The 22994-nt window shown below is 39.5% G+C and overlaps 1 long non-coding RNA gene across 1 annotated transcript in view; it reads left to right on the top strand.

Annotated features, from left to right (window-relative positions):
• Window positions 1-22994, top strand: part of LOC138957041 (uncharacterized) — a 107240-nt gene that overhangs the window by 51040 nt on the left and 33206 nt on the right. Inside the window, exons 2-3 of the long non-coding RNA XR_011452912.1 lie at window positions 19384-19598; window positions 21796-22005. This is a non-coding gene — a long non-coding RNA (uncharacterized lncRNA). The remainder of the gene's footprint in view (window positions 1-19383; window positions 19599-21795; window positions 22006-22994) is intronic.

Below are 22994 nucleotides of genomic sequence, written 5' to 3'. Positions count from 1 at the left end.
TCGTCTGCTTGTCGGCTACATGGTCGGATCAGTCGTAAGGACAGGTCGGGAGTGAAATTTGGAGCCAAATTTGCATCCGACACTTCCGACCTAGCCGACTTAACTATCCCCGACACTTCCGAAAAATCGTATATGTGAGACCGAGGCATAAGACATGGGGTTTTTTCTGAGCCATTTTGGGGTACCCTCATTTGAGTGGCTGTCACCATTGTAAAAGAAATCCTCTGTCCAAAAGTGCGCCGAATAACAAAAAGCATGCAATGTGTCGGGTATAGGAATTTTGATTAAAATGTCACGGGAAGGAATTTTGTAACTGAGGTACACAAATTAGTTCACTATTTTTATTTTGCCAAGTCAAAAAACAACAACAAATCAACTTCGGCCGCAATCATAATGAAACGATCAAATAATGTCTAATTGTATTAATTTTAAGGTAATGCAGATATTGTGTAACGAACAACACTTGAACTTTTAAACATGCTTGTGTCAGTTAACTTACAATAATATGTTTTTTTAATAAACATGCAACACTGTTTTAACATCGTCCCCATAGTTTGTGTTCATTTTGTGATTATATGACGCTTTGAAAAATAATTCTAATGCAAAAAAAGCAAGTAAACAACTATACATTGCCTGCACGACTGCTTTTATCTGGTCGGAAAATACGCAGTTTTAGGATTTGTGTGGCAATCACGACTCTTTTCACCTCTACACTATATTACACAATTTCTGAACAGGTCAAACAACACTACAATACGTACCCTCATCGTGCAGCTAGTACAACATTATTCACGAATCTGTTGTTTTTATTTTGATAAATAATTTCTGGCTCGTATTTTACAACATTTTGAAAACGACGTAAAAAAATCACTTGCTACAGTGTGCATACGTACGTAAGTGTTGTGTGTTTCTTTCGTCGGGTACTGTACATGTACTTCAGTCAAGTTGAGGTTCAGAGTGGAACAGATCTATAATTGGTGAGATTGCCCAAACCCATTAAGAATTACCAGTCATCGATGATCAATAATTGCAATGCAAATTGATACACCCTTGAATACATCGGACACAGATTGACACCCCCCCCCCCCCCCCAAAAAAAAAAAAAAAAAAAAAAATTCCTAATAGTTTGCCTTTGATATATAGAATTTTGAATATGATGACATGCCAAGAATCATATAAACGATGGTTGGATAATTGAATGGGGTATCTGACCAATGAATCACAACCACAAGACCTATTTTGGAAGTGGTGTACATCCCTGCTTAACGATCCCTGCTTAACGATGTTATGATGTGTTTCATTTTGAATTATTGTAACGTGTTTTTGGCTAGAAAAAAACCATAATTACATTACGTTTTTGTAGGCTAAAATTAGATCAGTTTTTCACTTCGCATGGACATATTTCCTGGCGCATCTGAGCGATTTTAACAAAAGAATGACACAATGCAGAGCAGAGTCCACACAATTACATATCAAAACATGAAAACCAGTGACCGTGCCGTATTTTCAGACCTGCAAATCGTAACATTTACCCCATTTTCAAAAATGGCCTCAGAAAAAAAGTAAAAGTGATCGTACTCTGAAAAATATGCATGTTGAGTGATAAGCAAGCGCTGTGTAAAAGTATTCACAATAGTGTGTTCGAAAATGAATATAATCATACCTCCAGAAAGTTTAAAATGATGATACTCTGGTGAAATTACTTGCATTAGGATGTGAACAGGTGTCTGTGTATGCTTTTCTCTCCGTGTTTCTCGCGCTCACACGCATTTTTATCATTCTATTGACAAGTCTTTATCTGTTGTTTTCATTAAATAAACTTGTCTATGAATGTAAAATTTCAGGCGAATGTAGGTATATTTGTGATTTCGTCATTTTAGCTTTGAAATTGAACAAAATGTGTGAAAAAGAAAGACAGAGAGACACACCCACACACACATACACGCGCGCGTACGATCACGTCCGAATGCAAATAATTGTACCATAGTATCATAATTTTAAAATGTCTGAAGGTATATATTATATCTATTTTCAGACATGGCAGTTTTTGAACACTTTTAAACAGAGCTTACATATAACATGCATATTTTTCAGAGTACAATCATTTTTACCTCTTCTGAGGCCATTTTTTTAAATGGTAAAAAGATACGTTTTGCAGGTCTGTGAACAAGTTTCACTGTCAAATTTTTTTTTTATAGAAAGTTTTTCTGCTTGTGAAGACTGTGCTCTGCATTGTGTCATTTAAAAAAAAAAATTAAATGAAATATTTTCATGTGAAGTGAGAAGCTGATCTAATTTTAGCCTAAGAAAACCTCATATAATAACGCTATATCCAGCCATATCGGAAAGACACGCTGCAATAATTCAAATAGAACACATCATAAACAACAAAAGTAAACCAGGGATGTACACCACTTCCAAAATAGGTCCTGTGATTGTAATTGACAGGTCTGATAACCCATTCTATTACCCAACCCTCGTTTAAATGATTCTTGGCATGTTGTCATATTCAAAATACTGAATCATAAAGTCAGTCCGGTAGATTTCTCTGATTTTGTCACACTTGTTTCAACACACTCTGAAAATATCACAGACTTCTTCTTCTTCTTCTTCTTCTTCAGCGTTCCAGAATTTGTCTTGTTACGTGTGAGCTCGTTTGCCCATTTGGGTTCCCCAAACTATACTCTGAGAGCATAGTCAGCTTCACTCAGCTTTCGTTGAGTGGGCATGCTGGGTATTTTCGTGTTTCCATAACTCCGACATGGATTACAGGATCGTTTCCGTGCGGACTTGGTCTTGTGCTTGCGTGTACACACGAAGGGGGTTAAGTCACTAGCCGGTCTGCAAATAAGTTGACCAGGGAGATCGGAAACATCTCCACTCTTAACCCACCAGTCGATTGTGTCATGTATGCCAACACACAACGTCTAGTGAGTGACATTGAGTGATGTACTTTGAAATTGATATAGAGGTCAGACAGTTTAAAACTTTGCTTCTTGTGACACAAACAAACGTTTCTGGAATTTAGGAGAGAAATAAATTGATATGAAAAAAAGACGGTTAGAATCGTGAAAATGAAGCGCATTTCGTCGTACCTGATCCTTGAAATGATAGGTGTACTTGAAGCATCCTACCATGTCGCTTCCGTGATCTCTCGAAGGAATGTGTTTGGTGATGGATTGCATAATAATAACATTGATACCATTTCCTTTAAAAATACATGGCTATCAGTGACACCGTCTCGAAGCTCATTTGGAACCCTCCGTCGCTAAACTTCATAGTCAGTGTTTCGAATTGGCTCTGATCGCGCGTGACCCCCCCCCCCTTTCATTAATTATGATTAAAAAAAACACAAGAAAAAAGAAATCATTTGGTTAATCCCCCCATTTATAATCTGGAAGTTTCAAATGAAAGCATACCAATGTATAACTTACAGCAAACCTTGAATAATGTTAATGGGTTTTGTTTTTATTTTAGGTAAAAGCACTTGCCACCCTGAAGGGGCACTTACCGTGAAACTTAACTTACTTCACTGACCTACACACCATAAACCAAGTCTATTAGACCGAAAGATTCACTGGATGATTTGATTATGCTTCACGCGACTTGTTTTTACCTGCACTTGACCTAGCTGTGTCCTTGAAACTTGATCAGGGTGAATCAGATGTGTGTTACGTCTTTTGGTACTCAAAACTTAGAAGTGTGTGATGTTTGGAAGCTCTTACTGGAACAAATGATTTTTTCCTGATCACGATCTTACTGTGAATTTTCAAAGCTCTAGCTTAAACAAATTAATGTCCGAAACAAAACTCAAAGTTTAGTTGCTTGTCTGCAGATGGCCAGCGAGCTTAGTGACGGCGTAGACGAGCAAAGGACTCGCAGGACCGATGCTTAGGTGTGTGCGACAAAATCCCTTTATCACTTGGTCAGCTCCATGGAATGGGCTTTAGCTGTAAGGATAAGGTACCATATATTGATGTCAGGTTACCCTCATGGACACTCGGGTTGCTTTCTGGTTTAAGCGTGTTTTTATTAATTTTCTTGTATACACGTTTTAAACAGTAACAACATTAAGAACGTTAACAAGCAGACTGCTTATGGACACGTTCTAAAACTGATAATCAATACACATTCTGATAACAAGACATGGCGAACAAGTGATAATGTCAACCCTTTTCTTTCAAAATATTTCATGATAATTTATACAAATAAAGAGAGAGAGAGAGAGAGAGAGAGAGAGAGAGAGAGAGAGAGAGAGAGAGAGAGAGAGAGAGAGAGAGAGAGAGAGAGAGAGAGAGAGAGAGAGAGAGAGAGAGAGAGAGAGAGAGAGAGAGGGAGAATGCTTTGCTACATCTATTGCAGTCACTGTTAATATAATATCAGCCGAAGCGATCAGTTGACACAACATAATCTTGTACAACAGAAAATATGTTCGTGTTAAAAAATATACCCTTCAAAAAAGTTATGGACCACTTTTTGAAACGCATGCCATAAAGATATGACAAGGTTAAATGATTTAATTTTTTGTGTATTGTTTTATTGAAGAACTGAGGACTGTCTCCAGAAAATGTCACGTCAAACATGCCAGCGAAAATAACGCTAGAGCTTTTTACTCCAGACAACCCTCTGATTTCAAATTCACAACAGTAATATTTCTTACGACGAAAAACTGCAAAATGTTATTCAGGCAGCGATCACTTGTTAATCTCCCGATAGTAGTGAAATGTCCTACAACGTAAGATGATCTCTCCCCAGACCATCACAGAGCCGCCATCAAACGATTTCGTTCTAGAACAGCGCCATCTGCAACGCGCTCTCTACGACGCCTCCAGACCTTGATGCGTCCATCAGCAGGATCGAAAAAGAGGCGTTTGTTACAGTACTACCTGGCAAACCAGTACTATCTGGATAGCAGTGAACAAGTAAGGACTTCTCCCTGGACGAAACTTCTTTTTTTGCCTTTGCGAGCAGTTTTAAAGCGTCCCGTACACAGGTCTAACATTGTAGCCGTCGCGAGATGCTCAAGCAATGATGCTATAAAAAATAAAAAATAAATTAAACAAGAAATTCCTCCGATAGGAACTACACCCCCGTCAAAGGGAAATAACCTTCTCAGTTGGTGGCAGTGAGAATGGTTATTTCCCTTTGACCAACGGGGGTGTCCGTCTATACCAGGCCTTGTATAATTTTAATCCACCAATAACTCCCTAACCGTGTGTTTGACTGGTCCCAATTTTTGTAAGGACCGTCTCAGGAATGTATAGAACCTGTTCACCAAGTTTGGTGACGATCGGTCCGTTCATTCTTGAGATCTACTTGCGAACACAAACACATCGAGTGAAACCTATACACACCCCTATACCGGGGGTGTAAAAAAAAGTTATGAGCGAAGCTCTCACGGCGAAAACACACACACGCACTGCCCCTGTACTGGCTGGTAGCGTGTAGTCTTTCACCCACACTGACACAGTTTAATATCGCTATCCGGCTTTTCTTTACGGGTTGACTCACTCTCTCTCCACCCCCCTCCATCTCTCTCTCTCTCTCTCTCTCTCTCTCCCTCTCTCTCTCTGTGTCTTTCTTTCTCTCTCTCTCTCTCTTCCTCTATCTTTATCTCTCTCTCTTTCTCTTTATCTCTCTTTCTCTCTCTGTCTCTTGCTCGCTCTGTCTTTCGCTCGCTCTCTCTCTCTCTTCCTCCCTCTTTCTCTCTCTCTCTCTCTCTTTATCTCTCTCTCTCTTTATATATCTCTCTCTTTTCCTCCCTCTTTCTCTCTCTCTCTCTCTCTCTCTCTCTCTCTCTCTCTCTCTCTCTCTCTCTCTTTCTCTCAGTCTTTTATGTGAGCGCGCGTGTCAACTGCAGACATCATGTTTATTTGAAGAAAATGCCGCAATTTCCTGCTGCATCAAAGCTCAGACACTCATGACAAAAGCACTAAAAGTCTCTCACTTTTAAACTGTATGTTTAAAATCAGTGTTTTTAACAGAAACAAAAAATCCACACTGATACAAGAATGGTCGGAAAATGGTGAAAAATCTAAGTCAAGCGGATAGGAAACCGGTGATAAATTATGTAAGCTATGTAATACAACTGTAATGCAGTTTGATTTCTAGTACATCGAACACAAAGTAAGTTAACATTTACTGCAAGAACATCTGATACCTGGCAGATGCTTGTCACTTGTGTCTGTAATACGACAATGGCCAGTAGAAGAAAAATCAACCGGACAGAATTAACAGAACGAAACTAACGAAAAAACGACTATGTAACACGGTCTTTAGTATTAAGCAGGATGCTATAAGTCGGTCAAGGTTATGAGTCAGAGCGGCCACAGCCAGTACCGTCGTTACTCCGGGCTCGCCAGTTATTATTACGCTCTCAAGTTTCTCTCTCTCTCTCTCTCTCTCTCTCTCTCTCTCTGTTTGTGTCTCTCTCTCTGTCTGTGTCTGTCTGTCTGTCTGTCTGTCTGTCTGTCTCTCTCTCAGTCTCTCTCAGTCTCTCTCTCTCAGTCTCTCTCTCTCTCTCTCTCTCTCTCTCTCTCTCTCTCTCTGTACTCTGTGTGTGTGTGTGTGTGTGCAGTGTGTGGGTGTGTGTTGGGGGTGGGGGCTGGTGGAGGGGGGGACAAAAAGGAAAAACGGAACTAGATCACTACAATGAATGATAGTTTGCCACAATTGCATATATGTGTATACCGGCTTACATTCTTCTCGTCCTCTTTGTCTGCCGCAAGTCCTCTTTCGCCACAAAACGCTACAAGCAGGGCACAGATGAAAAATAGCGACACGTGCATTTTGCAGCCGAACTTCATGACGCGCGCGTAAAAGGGGAATCCCCGGGAGTTCCCATTGCTTGAGAAAATTATATAAAAATGAAAATGTAACGAAACGCGAAAATGTGGCAGTTTGTCAGTAGGCTTGATATTTATCACTCGTATCATAGGAGTATTTGAAGTGTCTTCCACAAGCAGCGAAAGTGCAGAAATGGCTATTTTGACCCATTTGACCAGATAGTACTGTCCAACCAGGTAGTACTGTAACAGGCGTTCTGTAAACAAGAACTGAGCCTTTCGATGATATACCACCTCACATGTTGAGTGCACCAGGCTCGGTGGGCAGCTGCATGGTTAATTTGGCAGTCAATGTTGTTTAGCAGACTGGGCGTCTTTCCCTGAAGTTAAACGCGTGTAAGCAGTTTGTAACACTTTGATTCCTGACAACAGTGTGTGGTGGCAGCTCATGGTCGATGCCTGCTGCCTTTTCAGTAACTTCTGTTGTGCTGCAGTACCTTCATTTGGATGAGGTGATCTTTCATTGTTGTGGTGATTGTAGGCCGACCATAACATTGTCGTAACTGTACTCTGACAATGTGCTTGAAGCCATTCCTTCACTCCCATGATGTTGAAGTGAGACACTGCAACACTCTGAACCACTTGCCTGGCAGAAACAACATCTTGTAGCCATCGAACTGCCCTTGCCTTATCCAAGTCTCTCCGTGTTCGTGATAGGGGCATGATGTTTCATTGCATTATTTTGTCAGTGTGTCATTTTACAAACACACATTTGTCAACACATTTCGTGGGTGGAGCCCTGTTGTAGCACATGCAATACTGGTTTTGTCCTGGCATGTCTTGCACCGATTTCATAGGACTTTGAAAACTGCCTACTTTTTAAAGAAAACTTCACTTTTTTGGCCTGTTTAGCTTGACACAGTGACACTGCCTACCAAAAATGTTCATAGAACAAGATTCACTGCCCTTTCATTAATTCAAAAAAGTGACGCTTCATATAAATTGTCAAACCTTTGATTTTTGGCGAATATTTTAAAGATTGTGAACATTTCATGACCGGTCCTTAACTTTTTTAAGAGTATATAGTTAATTCAGTATTTCCAAACAAAAGTGTTTTGCAGTCCAGAACGTGCGTTGGCAGACTATTGAATAAAATGGTTCTATGTTCTTTAAATTTTGGACAATATAACAAAAAGTGTTCAGCATCTTCCGGGCATACTCCACACGTGCATTCTAAATTATCAGAGAGGTCTTGTTGCAAATCGCTCATATTTAATCTCAACCTGCTGTGAAATACCTGTGCCTTGCGGTTGCCTAAATAATAATACTGTGGAACAACAGCATCTCCATTGGTCAAATATCTTTTAAATTCACCAACTGACTGCGTTTGTCGTATATTTTTGGAAGATTATTCCACAAAGCTGTCGTTGAAGGAAAACATGAAGATTTACATAACTCACTTCTGCATAATGGAACCTTACGTTCAAGAGGGCGTCGTCTGTGGTAAGGATTTACATCGGAAACCAGGACCGGCAGTTTGGAATATAAATATTCTGGGGTTAAACGATTTACAATTTTATATAATACAGCAAGAGTTTATGACGACGTCGCCTTTCTTTCAGGGGCACAACACACGATTCATTATACAATTTTTGGTAGCTTGTACCACGAACTGCACCTACAATAATTCGGATTGCATCGAGATGCAAGGTCTCCAACTCGTCTGCTAAACACTTTTTACACATGGCACTGAATGGTCACTACAAATGGGGGGTAACACTACAACTTCACTAATTAGGTTTATACTCGTAGTCAGGACCAGATCAATGCATGAGGACGTTATTTCTGTAATACGTGTGGGCTCAGTAACGAGCTGGTGCAAATTATTTTTGTATATTAAATTAAGAAGGTGGGGAGATGGATTATTCAAAAAATCTTCGTTAAAGTCTCCAAGAATTAGAAATGTATGTGCTGTTCTCATTACTTGCTTTACAGACTCGTCGGTTGCTTTCTCCCTGGGGAAAGCGAGCTGCCATGCAGTACAGTGCTAATGTTATGTGTGTCTTCTCTATTTCCAGCATGCGTGTGTCCATGTTCCTGAGACTTTCGCTGTGAACTTGAGATCTGTATCGTGCGCATGAGTGCACATGGAGGTGTTCAGACACCGAGAAGAGTATGCACAAAGTTGACCCTGGGAAATAAATCCCTCGCCAAACGTGGGGATGGAACCCACGACGATTGCGACAAAGTTGTGTTAAAGCTAGCGTCAATACAGACCCCGCCCCTGTCATCACTAAAATGAAAGCGACCTCCGAAAAAGTGAAAAATATTATACTCAGCACCAAAGAGAGGAAGACGTCTCACGCAAAATTAAATCTATTAGGCGACATTATTTTTTAAACGTGCCACACCCACAATTAGACCGACGGTTAGGAAGATGTAGGGGGGGGGGGGGGGTCATGGTTATGTGGTAAATAGTTCAAATCTATTGAAACTTGTAAGATTTGATTTCTAGTCATTACTCAACGAAAATATGACATTTTTTGCAAAACAACAATACTTGTCATGAGAAAATATACCACAAAATAAAATGACATGCATTTGCTTTAATCTCGTTGCAGGTGGTAGCCATAAATGAGCAATGGCGAACAGACTCTTCTTTAAGACCGCAGTCTCAGATTGTTAGTTGTCATGCAGACAATACCAATTCACGCATCAATTGGTTTATGGTACTATTTTCAGTACATTGTTTGACTGAGATGTCTTTTTTCAAAAAGAGGCTTCTGAAACGCTTGCATATCATTTATTAGAATAAAGGTGAACTCCGACTGAGATTAGAAAGTCCATCCAAGAATATTTTAGGTTTACATCGAGTTCTATGTTTTGCAAGGCCCAAAGTTCCGAACAATACCCATAATAAACATATCTACCAGGGTCCCTGAGAGAGGGTGAACCGTGAGGCCTTGAGTATTTATTCAATCTCATGTCATCTGGCACGCAAAACGAAACAAAGTTAAATTCTTACCGTTTGGTATGATCGAATACTAAAGTTGAGAATGTGCCTTTGGAATGTACACCCTGGGGTTGTTTCAGTTCATACTGGATTAAAAGAAGCAGTGTACAATTCCTCCTCATCAGTGTCTCACAAGAATAAGTACTGTAATTTTGCTTTCACGTATTTATGTAAGGCAAACAACTTCACGGACACCGTGCATAATGTCACTTCGCGGCCGGCAGCTTGAAGTTTCGAGTCCTGTGTGTGAGTATTGCGCATCCAACCGACTCAGTCTGAGGCCGGCCGAAACCAAGCCACTCAAAACGACAAGCCGGAAAGTAATTAATTGAATGAAGGTAATCGACATAATGACACTTTAGAACTAAAACAATAGGGACAGCTACACTACAGCAACTCATGGTGTCAAGGCAACTAGTCGCGCACAAACAAGTACAAGTCAAACCACCGTTTAGCCTTTGTATTGATCGCTTGCTGTTACAGATGAATAAATTATACAAACTTGTGCCTCTGAATTCAAACAAGTTATATATGTTCATAACATACAAAAGTCACAGCATATTACATATCACTGTAAATCTTATTAGATGCTCTATCTGAAAACCATGTTTGGTTTGTGAATTATCTCCCTTTGGCTCCACCAGACAACAGTTATTTCCCTCGGTTGCAAAAATTGGCTTATGATTTTTGACAACTTCAAATGGAGCAATTATGAAGGAAAAGGTTGCAATTACAGCCTAAGACATCCTTCTCGGTAGGGAAGCATTCTTTCTGTGCATGATACAAAACAGGAGGAAGGTGACACAGATTTTATCCAAAAAAGGACCACTGGTGACCGTACTGTGCGGTGCGCCCTGACAACTTCAGGAAGTTGAGTCGATTGACAGTGGATTCTGTATGTTTAGCACGTGTAGCAGTATGCAAGATTATACTTTCAACTGAAAGAAAACGGTAAAGTGGAAGAAAATTCCAATATTTCATCAAATTCACTGAGTACGTATACATCCAGAATGCCTTTTTCCCCATCCACTGTAATTTTCGGAATTAGTATTTGTGCAAAAATATGGGTTTAAAAAAAAGTTCCCGATGGGCTTTTGGTAAAATTGTCAGCGTTTCCACCAAATATACTGCCGGACCTGCCAAATTCAAAATATCGTGCCCCAGTATGGGTGTCACAAGTAAGAAGCAAATTACATCAAAATGAATGGCAAAATGTAAACATAAAACTTGATTTTAAGCCCTGATATACCGGCCTTACTCGAGGAAAAAATTGTGTAATTCTTTTCTTTATTTGTTTATTTGGTGTTTAACGTCGTTTTCAACCACGAAGGTTATATCGCGACGGGGAAAGGGGGAAGATGGGATAGAGCCACTTGTCAATTGTTTCTTGTTCACAAAAGCACTAATCAAAAATTTGCTCCAGGGGCTTGCAACGTAGTACAATATATTACCTTACTGGGAGAATGCAAGTTTCCAGTACAAAGGACTTAACATTTCTTACATACTGCTTGACTAAAATCTTTACAAACATTGACTATATTCTATACAAGAAACACTTAACAAGGGTAAAAGGAGAAACAGAATCCGTTAGTCGCCTCTTACGACATGCTGGGGAGCATCGGGTAAATTCTTCCCCCTAACCCGCGGGGGGGGGGGGGGGGGGGGGGGGGATTGTGTATGAAACTAACCTGCATTCTCTGTCGCGCAATAAACCAAAATAGATCATAACACTAAAATGTCAGCTCATTTCACGGGAAAAGCCCAGTTAAAAAAGGTTTTGATGTACTACCACAAACAAAACTACATTCTCTGCAATTGTTAGTTTCTACTCAAACACTGGATCAAACAAAACATAATCATCAATCCAAAATTGTTACCCAAAGCTGTATTTACTATTGTGTAAGTAGAGAAAATTGTCTTCTTTCATTTTATTCCAAAAACATATCTATGCTGTTAATTTTACAATTACTACAAGCGAAATACTAAGTCTCAATAATTTGTAGACAACCTGTATGTCGAGACTGGGCTGATTAACATGATAGTGCTCAATCGAGACTATGCCGAGATTGAACACTCTCAATAACTTCGATTGAGCACTATGATCTATCATATCGTCGCTGTCAGTGCAAGACCTCGTATCCGACAATTTGGCAGGAATCTTTTTTTGCTTGGTTGCCTCCTTTAAAATTCTTCGCGCCTTTTGCAAAGAATTTGGAATCGCTAGCTTTCTTGGAAACGCTTATTAATAAAACCCGAAACAGATACAGCTAAAGTATATTTGAATTAGTCTGACTTGAACACTAAGTTGTATCATGTTATGTTGAAGTATAAGGGGCTTTTTACAGTGATTCGTGAAAGCCTCTTCATTGGTCCATATTAGGCACCTAGGCTCCTAATATGGACCATTTGTGATGTTTTCTGTATTTAAGTTTACTGGATTTCTATCAAAGCTAATTCGCTCTAAATAGGCCTAACGGTTACCAAAAGAGAGAAGGCCTGTCAAACACATAATGAAACTTCTTCGCAAGAAAACAAGCTAAGTTATCAGCAAGAAACAAAAGATGGTCTATATTAGGCAACCTTCCCCTATAAACCGTAAACAATATTCAGTATACAGTCATGATGTACATTATGTAAAAAGGGAGACATTGTGCTTGGTAACTTAGAGCAAGAAAATACCCCCTGAAGAAGGCACACATGCCGAAATATTAGGGGAAAAAACAGAGCTCGCTTGTTGTTTTCTTTATCTTCTCAATATATTGATATAAATATATATATATATATATATATATATATATATATATATATATATATATATATATGTATAGGTTACAACACGAGTGGTTTTTTATATGGCTTGTATTTCAGTCAAGACCCAGCGGATGAATATCATAGGGATTCACAAGACTCTGGCGAGTGAATCCCGATGATATTCCCGCTGGGTCTTGACTGAAATACAAGCCATATAAAAAAAACACGAGTGTTGTAAGCTGTATATCCCATGCGTACACCAAAGACAACGTGGACCACAATAAAGCACTGTAGTTGTCTGTGGTGTGTAAAATAGGTGAGCCAGCGAGGTGTGTTCCTCTTCACTACCCCATGCTAAAGCCACGTCGCCGAAGAAATGAAGTGCAAACAAGTGCATCCGTAAATGTGTGTTAAATCTACATTCAAACCACTGTTCGATTTGCTTTTGAATGCATTTTAGTTTCAAGATAGTAAAGAAAGCACACACAATGAAAGTTTTCATTGAATCAAAGACAGTTTCGATTTAGGTTCTGAGTCCGTCCAAGGTCACAGTTTCAGGCTACGGTTGCTAACACCGGTTTGGTTAACTCGGATCCCATTTCTAGTTTGATTTTTGTGTTGGAGTGTAGAATTACGAAAATAAACTAACATTTTACTGAATAACTTCCTTTAGATTTAAGCAGTCATTTCATGTTCGTGAAATATATCTCTTAGTTAATTTGTTCGATCGTGCTTGCGTTAAGACCCATACCGGTAGCGTCAATTCTGTCTAAAACGGTGTAATGGCTGCTCCTTGAAACTGCGTGTTGAATACCGTTTGGACTGATTTTACTCCATCAGGATGAAATACACGTTTGCTGAGCTCTTGGATACTTTCATATAACCATGAACTTACGTCAGTGTAAAGCAAAAAAGTTGGACATGCTCGAAAAATGGATGAAACAGCCTGTGCTGGATGACCGTCGAAGCGAACCGGCCAGTCAAAAAGGTACACTCGTAACGCAGTGCATCTTTGCTTGTTGGAACACACGGAGGAAGGGAGGTTACTCTAGCTTCACCTCAAATGAACAGCGAGGTTCGTTTGCTGTCACTATCAGTTGATTCTTCGCTTTTGTTCTTTTTTTACTCGACCTGCACCCAAAGTGTAAAGATAAACGCTTTGTTTACTGTATCGCATACCACAGATACGTATCATGGTTTTGTCCTCTGTGAATGCTCTTCATCAATCCACTGAAACATGTTCGGTGCAGTGTCAAGTGTAGGCAGAAGTATAGTTCCTCGGCCAAACCGGAATCGGTACTATGATATATTTTTTGAGCCCATTATGTATTTATTGAAGCCGAAAAATACAACATATATACCCATAGTAGCATTACAGAGACAAAGAAGCAGCTCATGGGATATATATATATATATTAGACTATTTCTTCAGTACTGGTCACTAAAAGTGGGATTTTGACCAAACAATAAATATAGAACATTCTGCATGTGTACCAGCAGTTTTAGATGTTCTTTGCATGCCAATTCAAGACTCTGCATAGAAAAATAAATACATTCAATCTTTTTTTCTCAGAAAAGCAGTATGAATTAATAAACATACAATAAAGAATAAAAAAAATAATAGGAAGCGTAAAACGCTCAATGTCAATAAGAAGCGACCCGCATTTCAGTTTTTCGTTGTTCGGGGGCCCCGCAGCTAATACAAAAAGATGTAAAGATTAAACAGTTATAACCTCTGTTACGGTAGGCGGTAGAGATTCAAGAAGTGTGATCCAGGCGGGTGACTTTAGATGACACCAGAGGTGCGTTGCTTGGGCAGACCGTAACAGAACGTTTGCAAACGTTTTCTATGCAACGCATAGTTTTGTCGTATTGCTCGCAAACGCTCGCGAACGTTAGCGGTACGAGTACCATTGTCTGGGGTCGCTGAAGCGTAACAAAGGCGACCGCTCGCCGAGAATGGTCCAGGCAACGGGAGTTTGTGCCGAGCATTCTGTAACGTACCTGAGAGGTGGTACGCCAGAAACTATTGCACTGTACTGAGCTTGCTGTTTGACTCTCTCTCTCTCTCTATCGCAGTCTCTCTCTTTGTCTTGAGTGCTCTCTCTATCTTTCTCTGTCTCGCTCTCTCTGTCTCTCTGTGCCTGTCTTTCTGTCTACGTCTCTGTCTCTCTCTTTCTCATTCTTTCTTTCTTTCTCTCCCCCCCCCTATCCCTCTCCCTATGTCTTTCTCTTTCTTTTTACCTCTCTCTCTATATATTTGTCTGTCTCTCTTTGTGTCCGTCTGAAAGTCTCTTTCTCGTATCTTTTTTGCTCTCTTTCTATCTCTTTCTCTCTCTCTTTCGCTCTCTTTTCCCTCCCTCCTCTCTTTCTCTCTCTCTCTCTCTTTCTCTCTCTCTCCCTCTCTTACACACACACACACACATACACACACACACACACACTCACACACACACATACACACACATTCTTTATGTTCGTCTGTCTCTCTGTCTCCCCCTCTCTCTCTCTTTCTGTTTCTCTTTCTCTCTCCCCCTCTCTCTCTTTGTCTCTCTCTCTGTCACTCTCTCTCCCCGCCCCCCCCCCCAACCTTCATATTTCTGTGCAATGAAGTGTGTAGGTGTATTTGCTTGTTTGCCTGTGCGTATGTGTGTGTGTGTGTGTATGTGTGTGTGTGGGATCCGGAAACCCCGGAAAGCCCCCCTGGATCCGCCCCCTGAAAGTAAACTACTGGACCGATCTTTATGACATTTTACATGAGAGTTCCAAGGCATGATATCCCCAGACTTGTTTTCATTTTTTCGATAAATGTCTTTGATGACGTCATATCCGACTTTTTGTAATAGTTAAGGCTGCACTGTCACACCCTCATTTTTTAATAAAATTGATTACAATTTTGGTCAAGTAATCTGCGACAAAGCCCGGACTTTGGTATTGCATTTCATCATGGAGGCTTAAAAATTAATGAATGAGTTTGGTCATTAAAAATCTGAAAATTGTAATTAAAATATTATTTTTTATAAAACGATCCAAAAACAATGACATCTTATTCTTCATCATTTTCTGATTCCCAAAATACATAAATATGTTATATTCGGATTAAAAACAAGCTCTGAAAATTAAAAATATAAAAATTATGATTAAAATCAAATTTCCGAAATCGAGTTATAAACAATTTCATCTTATTCCTTGTCGGTTCCTGATTCCAAAAACACTAGATATGATATGTTTGGATTAAAAACAAGCTCAGAAAGTGAAAAAGAATAGAGATACAGAAAAGCGTGCTATCTTGCTCAGCGCAACCACTACCTCGCTATTCTGGCCTATCAATTTCACTGCCATTGCCACGCGCGTTGTACTGACGATGCTACGAATATATACGGTCTTGGTGAAAAAATGCAGTGCGTTCAGTTTCATTTGATGAGTTCGACAGCTTGACTAAATGTTGTATTTTCGCCTTACGCGACTTGTTTCTTTTTCTTACCGCACATAAAATACATTCCGTGTAAAATCTAACAGGCAACAAACCTTGCAAAATTCAAGTAGGGGAAAGGCTCCTATTGTGGACCGGCTCCTAATATAGACCACCTCCTGTTCTGACAAACTAACGGCGCTAGGGCGCTCAAAACAATTGTATTCGCTTTAGTCACCCTCTCTGGATAAGTTGCACATGTCAAAACAGTTGCAGGAACATAAACCTCAAAACCGTTAGGCCTTTTCGCTTTTTTTCACTTTTGGCAGCGTTCACTCTAAATTTGCCGCCTAAAATTAACGGACTCGTTTCTGTTCACAGCCAAAGCTTTTATCACACAAAAATGGCTAGATATGACAGCTGAGACCGTATTTGTTACATTTTAGCAGTGTTCACACCGAGTTTCTACTGCAAACAAAAAATAATAGCAAAACCTCAAAGTATATGTGTGAGTCCCCTAATATGGACCACCTTCAACAAATCGAAGAAAATAAAAGCTAAAGGCAATTTTAATTAATTAATTCAGAAGCTTCCTGAAAATAACCTATAACTAGCTCTCGAGATTTAAAAAAAATATAACAAATAGTCTTTTTTTGTGGATGTTGATAATTTCACTTATTTTCACTCTGTTTTTGACAAGCTTCTTTAGTTTCCTGGTGTGCTTCAAATATTGCTCTCATCAACCCGAAACAGATAAATCTAAAGCATAGTTGAATTAGTCTGACTTGCACACTAAGTTGTATCATGTCCCCGAGTACGCAGTAGGAGGGTCCAGCAGACTTTAATCGTGTGTCTGTGTGTGTGTGTGTGTGTGTGTGTCTGTCTGTCTGTCTGTCTCGACTTGACAGCTTATTGCTGGGAAACTACTGGGCGCAGTTCTTTCAAAAGTTGATACACTAACTTGATAATAGGTCCGATTGATCGTATTAAAACTTCATAATGTTACCTGGGACCTAAATGCGAAATATTCCACAAAAACGACTCTTAACGGGGGAAGGTTTGGCGGTGGGAGTACAACTGCCGTGCAGCTAATGGAACAGCCAGCTAGCTGGTGCGAATCACGTCCGCCTATCGCCAAAGTGATCCGGGATCGATTCCCGGCATGGGCGGTCTATATATATATTTTTTTTAAATTTTTGTTTACTATTGTTTATTATGAACGTTTTAATGTTTTATTTCACTCTAATATTTTTTTAATTGTGTAAAATAAATAAATAAATTTTTTTTTTAAATCCAAGTGACCCGGGATGGGCGGTTTTTTTTATTTTTATTTTTTAACTTTTTTTTAATTCTTGTTTACTGGCGTGCGTGTACCACTGCGCGAGGAGTATAGGCATTTGAGTTCACTGGCGAATGTCAGATTTGTTGGCTTGGAGGAAAGCGTTTCCGACTATGGCCAAAGGGATCCGGGTTCGATTCCCGGCATGGGCGGTCTATTTTTTAAATTTAAAAATTTTTTTTTTTAAAAATAAATTCTTGTTTACTATTGTTTATTATGAACGTTTTAATGTTTTATTTTACTCTAATAATTTTTTTAATTGTGTAAAATAAATAAAAAATAAATTTTTTTTAATTTTTTTTTTAATCCAAGTGATCCTGGTGGAAAGCGATTCGTCTATGGCCAAAGTGATCCGGGTTCGATTCCCGGCATGGGCGGTCTATTTTTTTTTAATGTTTTTTTGTTATATTCTTGTTTACTATTGTTTATTATGAACGTTTTCATGTTTTATTTTACTCTAATAAATTTTTTAATTGTGTAAAATAAATAATTTTTTTTTTTTTTTAAATCCACGTGCACAAGACAAAAACTTTCATACTGGGGGAGCGAGCCAGTCTGAAGAGTACTCGGGTCCAGCGCCAGCGTTTTTTTAAAATTATTTTGAAGTATAGGGGGCTTTTTACAGTGATTCGTGAAGGCCGCTTCACCGGTCCATATTGGGCGCCCAGGCTCCTAATATGGACCATTTGTGATTTTTTTCTGTATCTTATTTTTGCTGAAAGTCTATCAAAGCTTATTAATTTTAATTGGGCCTAACGGTTAACGTAAGAGAGAAGGACTACCAAACACAAAATGAAACTTCTTTGCAAGAAAACAAGCTAGTTATCAGCATGAAACAAAAAGGGGTCCCTATTAGGAGCCCTAGCTTCCCCTATCTGCATTCTTGCAGACGGTCTTTCCAATGTTTAGCACATAATCAGCAAACTCTCCTTTCCCGGCCTACGCAACGTCAATTGTATGCAATGTTGAAATGAAGCTACCGGTCTGAAAAATTTAGTCGTTGACTTTCTACTGAGACAATCCTTGTTCTCTTATCATCCACAGATTAACCGCAGTCTTCATCACGCGAATATCAGTATCCACAAAAAAAGTCAGACTTTCGAACAATACATAAAATAAAACGTAAGCAAGCATGATACGTGACGTCATATGAACCTTGTATATTGACGTAATGCCAAATATCCGGTTATCTGGTGTCTTCTCGGTATACATGTCCGGTTTTTTTTCAATGTTTGGTGATTTCCGTGGATACATGCACAAAAAAATATGCGCACTAAACCGTCAGTATCATTGGTTTTCATGCACGAGGAATCGCCCTAAAGCATCGAAAAGGGATAACACTTAGGCTTTCGATTTTTTGATGATGCTCAAATCAGAAACCTCACGGGTGCATCCTTCGGGACACGATGCGTTCGGAGCGTTCGTAGCGTTCGTGTTTCTTTCTGAACCAACCATATTCTTTAAAATCGGCATTGATACATGGGTGAAGTGCTGAAATTGTAGACATTTAGTTCACTTTTTCTAAAATGAACGGAACAAGAGTATGCTGATCGTGGGACACCACTTGATGCACCCTTGACGCTAAAAAACCGGATTACATACGCGGAAATGCCCTACCGGACGTTCATACCAAATACTAATTATGTTTAATTGATCCATTATGTACAGCATAATCCAAGACAGCAACACAGAAATAAGAAGTCTAGGCACACCATTCACACAAAGTAAGCATATCTATGGGTTCCCATTTTTTCCCGCCATTTTAAACTCTTTTTCACCACTTTGTTGTAGTTTTGTGCCCAAATAGAAATCATATCTGGTACAAACTACACAAATGTATAGCCTGATTAATTTTGAATTATACTGTAAACAACAATGTCCTAAAAATGGGAATCCTTGTAGTTGTATCATTTCTTACATCGTGACCAGTACCGAAGAAGTAGCCATGTACGAAAGACCATGTCACATGTAGTGAATGTAATTCTATAGTGTTGGTACACTTGAAACGCTATGCCTGAAACCTTACTTAAAATAAAGTTAAGTTTCAGTTTTATTTACTCACACTTTTGTGTCACATTTTCAGACTGAACCATGCGACGATGGTGGTCCTGATGGTGCTAGTATTGCTGTTGTCCATCACGAAGGGTTCTGACCCAACATCTGGAGCAATTCCGTGTATAGCTGGAACTTTCAAGGCAGGGAACCGAGCTTTTGTGATTTGCAACTTTACTACAGAAAGTGACTCTGGGGAGATCTTCGTTGTACACTATCAAAAGGGTGCTCCTCATACAGACAGAGGTGCGTATCATTTAACTTCCGTAGTAACAATGCCTGCGCGCGCGCGTGTGTGTATACATGTGTACGTGTGTGTGTGTGTGCATGTGTGTGTGTGTGTGTGTGCGTATGTATGTATGTGTGTGTGTGTGTGTGTGTGTGTGTGTGTGCGTGTGTGTGTGTGTGTGTGTGTGTTTACTTTAGGTCAGTCCGTCATTCGGTTTGATATGCACGAGAAAAACGCAGTGTGAATGTCCTTTTTGTATTTAGTCAAGTTTTGACTAAATATTTTAACATCGAGGGGGAATCGAAACGAGGGTCGTGGTGTATGTGCGTGTGTGTGTGCGTGTGTGCGTGTGTGCGTGTGTGTGTGTGTGTGTGTCTGTGTGTGTGTGTAGAGCGATTCAGACTAAACTACTGGACCGATCTTTATGAAATTTGACATGAGAGTTCCTGGGTATGAAATCCCCGAACGTTTTTTTCATTTTTTTGATAAATGTCTTTGATGACGTCATATCCGGCTTTTCGTGAAAGTTGAGGCGGCACTGTCACGCCCTCATTTTTCAACCAAATTGGTTGAAATTTTGGTCAAGTAATCTTCGACGAAGCCCGGACTTCGGTATTGCATTTCAGCTTGGTGGCTTAAAAATTAATTAATGACTTTGGTCATTAAAAATCTGAAAATTGTAAAAAAAAAATTTTAAAAAAAGTTTATAAAACGATCCAAATTTACATTCATCTTATTCTCCATCATTTGCTGATTCCAAAAACATATAAATATGTTATATTCGGATTAAAAACAAGCTCTGAAAATTAAATATATAAAAATTATTATCAAAATTAAATTGTCCAAATCAATTTAAAAACACTTTCATCTTATTCCTTGTCGGTTCCTGATTCCAAAAACATATAGATATGATATGTTTGGATTAAAAACACGCTCAGAAAGTTAAAACAAAGAGAGGTACAGAAAAGCGTGCTATCCTTCTTAGCGCAACTACTACCCCGCTCTTCTTGTCAATTTCACTGCCTTTGCCATGAGCGGTGGACTGACGATGCTACGAGTATACGGTCTTGCTGAAAAATGGCATTGCGTTCAGTTTCATTCTGTGAGTTCGACAGCTACTTGACTAAATATTGTATTTTCGCCTTACGCGACTTGTTTATATTTAGTCAAGTTTTGACTAAATATTTTAACATCGAGGGGGAATCGAAACGAGGGTCGTGGTGTATGTGCGTGCGTGTGTCTGTGCGTGCGTGTGTGTGTGTGTGTGTGTAGAGCGATTCAGACTAAACTACTGGACCGATCTTTATGAAATTTGACATGAGAGTTCCTGGGTATGAAATCCCCGAACGTTTTTTTCATTTTTTTGATAAATGTCTTTGATGACGTCATATCCGGCTTTTCGTGAAAGTTGAGGCGGCACTGTCACGCCCTCATTTTTCAACCAAATTGGTTCAAATTTTGGTCAAGTAATCTTCGACGAAGCCCGGGGTTCGGTATTGCATTTCAGCTTGGTGGCTTAAAAATTAATTAATGACTTTGGTCATTAAAAATCGGAAAATTGTAAAAAAAAATAAAAAAGTTTATAAAACGATCCAAATTTACGTTTATCTTATTCTCCATCATTTGCTGATTCAAAAAACATATAAATATGTTATATTCGGATTAAAAACAAGCTCTGAAAATTAAATATATAAAAATTATTATCAAAATTAAATTGTCCAAATCAATTTAAAAACACTTTCATCTTATTCCTTGTTGGTTCCTGATTCCAAAAACATATAGATATGATATGTTTGGATTAAAAACACGCTCAGAAAGTTAAAACAAAGAGAGGTACAGAAAAGCGTGCTATCCTTCTTAGCGCAACTACTACCCCGCTCTTCTTGTCAATTTCACTGCCTTTGCCATGAGCGGTGGCCTGACGATGCTACGAGTAAAATGGCATTGCGTTCAGTTTCATTCTGTGAGTTCGACAGCTACTTGACTAAATATTGTATTTTCGCCTTACGCGACTTGTTTTATACTTTTCCGTCTTGTGGACACTTGATTTGATATGTGTGTGTCTGTGTGTGTGTCCGTGTCTGTGTGTGTGCGCCACAATTGTCAAAACGAATTTGCAACCTTGGGCAAAAAGATATTCTGTATTCTGGAAGCGACCTACTCTGCCTGCACTGTTGTATGACCTTACATCTTAAATCTTCTAACCACCAACAGGTGATCAAGTCCTCGTGTGTTTTACAAAGAAAAACGGGGAAAAAACGTGCAAGTCGGAAAGGGGTTATCAGTGTAATAATCCGCAAGCAGTTCCTTTGATCTTGGAGATTTCTGAAGTGGACACACGTTTTGCCGGAGATTATTCTTGCTTTCATAATAATTCTGCTGCTATTGGTACCATAAGCAGCAAGTGCTCCCTGCAAGTAGAAGGTAAGCATCACTTTTGATTTCCTTAATTTTTGACTCGCCTGACTGATCAGGATCGAGTCTTAGGAATGAGCAGGCCGGCCGTCCTTTACCGTTCAGGTTATTGTGGGCGGGGATATGGCTCAGTTGGTAGCGCGCTGGATTTGTATTCAGTTGGCCGCTGTCAGCGCGAGTTCGATCCCAGGTTCGGCGGAAATTTATTTCACAGAGTCAACTTTGTGTGCAGACTCTCTTCGGTGTCCGAACCACCCCCCGTGTATACCATTGGGTGTGCACGTTAAAGATCCTACGATGGACAAAAGGGTCTTTCCTGGCAAAATTGCTTAGGCACAGTTAATAATTGTCTACCATACCCGTGTGACTTGGAATAAGGCCGTGAAAGGTAAATATGCGCCGACATGGCTGCAATCTACTGGCCGTATAAAATTTCATCTCACACGGCATTACTGCAGAGCGCCTAGAACTGTACCCACGGAATATGCGCGATATAAGCCTCATTGATTGATTGATTACACCCCTGTATAATACGGGGTGAATAGGTTTCATTCTGTATGTCTGTCTGTTTGTTCAGAGTAAGATTAGATCTCTGGTACTTATGGGTGGACATTTGGTGTGTAGCTTGGAATCGGGGTACAGACGGTAATGCCAAAAATTAAAATCCTACCTGCAGTAAAAGAGGTGATATGAGCTTTACACGCATTGACACAGGAAGAGAGGGAATGAATTGGACGATTGAGCGTTTTATGATGTATACGCGTCTCAATCAAACATTTGACGTCGGAATAATTTGCAGTAAGCAATTTAGAATCCGTTAAAGGCACAGTAAGCCTCCCGTAACCAACACAGATACTGTCAGGCTTTTACACACAGTACAAACACCCTTTCATTTAAACACTCACCGCTTGAGAACATCCTAGGTGCCCTCCGTAAAGAGCGAGCAATTTTCAAAGAATTTATTTTTGCGTGGTTTATCTTACCCCTGAGCCATCGTG

Source organism: Littorina saxatilis, unplaced genomic scaffold, assembly GCF_037325665.1.
Source record: "Littorina saxatilis isolate snail1 unplaced genomic scaffold, US_GU_Lsax_2.0 scaffold_359, whole genome shotgun sequence".
Taxonomy (NCBI): Eukaryota; Metazoa; Mollusca; class Gastropoda; order Littorinimorpha; family Littorinidae; genus Littorina; species Littorina saxatilis.
This window is presented reverse-complemented; position numbering and strand designations above follow the sequence as displayed.